The sequence below is a fragment of the Zerene cesonia genome, chromosome 29, assembly GCF_012273895.1.
Source record: "Zerene cesonia ecotype Mississippi chromosome 29, Zerene_cesonia_1.1, whole genome shotgun sequence".
NCBI lineage: Eukaryota > Metazoa > Arthropoda > Insecta > Lepidoptera > Pieridae > Zerene > Zerene cesonia.
The window spans coordinates 1923394-1926504 of record NC_052130.1 but is presented as its reverse complement, the minus strand read 5'-3'; the positions used below and the strand labels follow the sequence as shown (position 1 = coordinate 1926504).

At 32.2% G+C, this 3111-nt stretch overlaps 1 long non-coding RNA gene across 1 annotated transcript; it reads left to right on the top strand.

The window, feature by feature from the left end:
• The first annotated feature begins 310 nt into the window (after window positions 1–310).
• Window positions 311–1963, top strand: LOC119837843. The gene is made up of 2 exons (XR_005288173.1): window positions 311–569; window positions 1654–1963. It is a non-coding gene; the product is annotated as an uncharacterized LOC119837843 (long non-coding RNA).
• The last annotated feature ends 1148 nt before the right edge of the window (window positions 1964–3111 follow it).

Here is a 3111-nt window from a genome sequence, read left to right as displayed (position 1 = left end):
GAAAAAGTATGTATCATGAGGCGGGATTTGAACCCACGTCATTGGCCGTGTTGTGGCGACGTTTGACTTGTTGCCCACCTATGATCTCACCTGAGGTCTCGCCACGGTATAGTAAAGGACGCGAGTGAAACACTCACAAGTATCTAGATCCGTTATTTGTTTTTCTTTCGTGCTGCTTTTTATTGCTATTTATTTACGAATGAACAAAATAGTTATATCTTGTAATTGCGCAACAAGTAGGTTGAGTCATTTATGAACATGGTAACTCATTCTCTAAAACATTATTTAAAGCACATAACATCGTCGTGTATTCTGTCAGTCGTACTTTAACCATGAAGCAGTTGGTGTTACTGTTTATTATATTTCAAATAGTTTATTCACGTCCTCACCATGAAGATTCACATTCACCAGATAAGGATAAAGTTGAAAAATCTAAAGATCAAGAATTTAAAGATTATTTTGAGGAAGGAAGTTTTCAAAAAAAAACTGATAAAGTCAACGACAATGATTTTATAGCAAATATACCAAAGTGTGCAAAGGATATGTATAGAACACCGTGGGGAGTTTGCGTAAGTTTCGTCTTTCCCAATATCCTACTAATATTATAAATGCGAAAGTTTGTAACGATGTGTGTGTGTTTGTTGCTCTTTCACGCAAAAACTGCTCAACCGATTGCAATGAAATTTGGTACGTAGACAGCTGGACAACTGGAATAACATATAGGCAACTTTTTGTCCCGCTATTTTTACGGGATACGGACTTACGCGGGTGAAACCGCGGGGCGCAGCTAGTACTCTATACTGGGTCCCTGTTTCAATTCTATTTTGTTTAGTGACTTTTTGTCATCGTTGACTACGACAGTCCCGTAGTATACCCAAAAGAACATTAGAGTCTCATCTACTTTTTAAGCTACAATAATATTTTTGTATTCATTATTATTATCTGGAATAATGACTTCGACATAACAGATGACTGTATTTTTCCCAAATACGAAGCCAATCAATCGAGTTATTGTCTTTATTACTCGATAACTTCATGGGTTTTCAACCGATTGATGTGATTCCTTTGAGTTTAATAGGTGATAGGATAAAAGAAACTTAATCCTAAAGAACCTAAAAAATCAATTAAAAAAGAAACCGATACAAGAACTTAATTTCCCTTTAAAAAGTAAAAAATAATATAATAAATTTAATCTTTAAGTATCTAAGAATGTATTTATAATTCTTAAAAAAAATACGTCGCGTTGGGGGACCGCTCCTGAACTAACAATTTAAATACAAAATAGTCTAATTAAGCAACAAAGATGATCTTCAAAGCCAAAATTAAGAACAAAAGCTTTCATAAAAATACTTAAAAAAAATATTTTATAAGTCTTGGGTAAAAGACTGAATAGGTAGGCGTGTGATAATTCTGAGAAAAAATCGCAGATAAGTAAGAAATAATTGGGAGCGACCCCCAACGCGACGTATTTTTTTAGAATTAATAATACGTTCTTTCTTAGATACTTTAAAATTAAGTTTATTTTACTATTTTTTATTTTTAAAGGGAAAATAAGTTCTCGTGTCGGTTTTTTTTTATTTTTAATTAATTTTTTTATCAAGTAACGCACCGGGTTCTTAAGACATCTAAAACAATATATTATTTTTGTTTCAGCAACATAAAGGCAAAAAACAAAAAACAAAGAAAAAATACTATCCAGGGACATGGATGTTGTCAGATTAGCTAAATACGTAACAACTTAAGACAAGGTCAAAAAATTGAGACTAAATAAATTAATGAACGACTGGATACTTCATAGATTTCACAATTTTTTACAGAAAAACTGAGTTGCGAAAGTTATGTTGTATAAACTTAATTAGATTAGAAACCCTCGTATAAAGATTCAGATTTTGATTATTTGTTTTATTTGCATATTGAGTAGAAGGATGAATTTGTTGCTAATAAATCAATATTTTAAATGTGATTTGTAGTATAGTTCGTTCCCAGTTCTTTTATTGTTCACTACCTTTAAGGGTCTCCTGTCCGACTTAAAAATAAATATGAATATAATTATATATCTTAATTCGAGACGTGCTTTTTTAATAATCATTGTTATTCATGAGATTGATCATTATAGAAAATCGTTGTGTACATTGTTCGGTATATCTTCAATCATGTGCATGTTTATAAAATATATAGTTTAACTTGACTCTGAGTTTTTATTAAGGTACATGTATATGAAAGGGATACACTTAAAAACAGCTTTGCGACATGATGTTAAAACTTAGTGTTAGTTCCTAGTACTTGTGACATAGCATGATTCTAAAACTCCAAATTCCGTTTTTTGTGTGATTGAATCTGACCAATAAACAAGTTAACACGGGTCCTTTAAAAACAATTGCAACGAAAGAAGTGAAGTAATTGTCTAGGAACACTATATTATTTACGTGAAAGTTTGTTTGGACGTTTGTCCGTCAATCACGCTGAAACTACTGAATGAATTTTGATGAAATTTAGTATACAGACAGGGTATGAGCTGACTTGGGTGATAGGATATCCTGATGAAATGTTTCAAATGAAAGTATCAAATGCCAATTCTGTTTTAGTGGTGTACCATTGAACCTTAATATTTAACAGACTACTAAATCTATCAAAACATTTGGGGCCCAGTTCGCTAGCCCGCCATAAAAAAAAACAATCTTTCCTTAGAACATACAGCACTGAATGCAGCAATGTGAAAAATATACTAAACATATGTATATATTATCTACTACAAATTATGTCCAGTATACGAAATTTATGCCCGCAATAAATATACGGAATGCGCATTTGTAGACATCTAAATGTGAAGTGTCCCTCCCTCTAAGAAAAATAACAATAATATTAACTTCTACAGTAATTTATCTATTACTACCGTCTCATCTCGTAGTAACCATTATTGAGAAGTACCAACAATTTAATCATGATCTGATTGTAGTGGAGACAAATCGAAACCACAATCCCAAAATTCTTCTCAACCCACCTTGATTTATTCAACCTTTTCTAACACAACTTTCTCTTTTATATAGATACAGATTTTAACAGTTTTCAGACTTTCAGGCAGTACCGTTCTGAGCGTCGAATAGAGCGGAC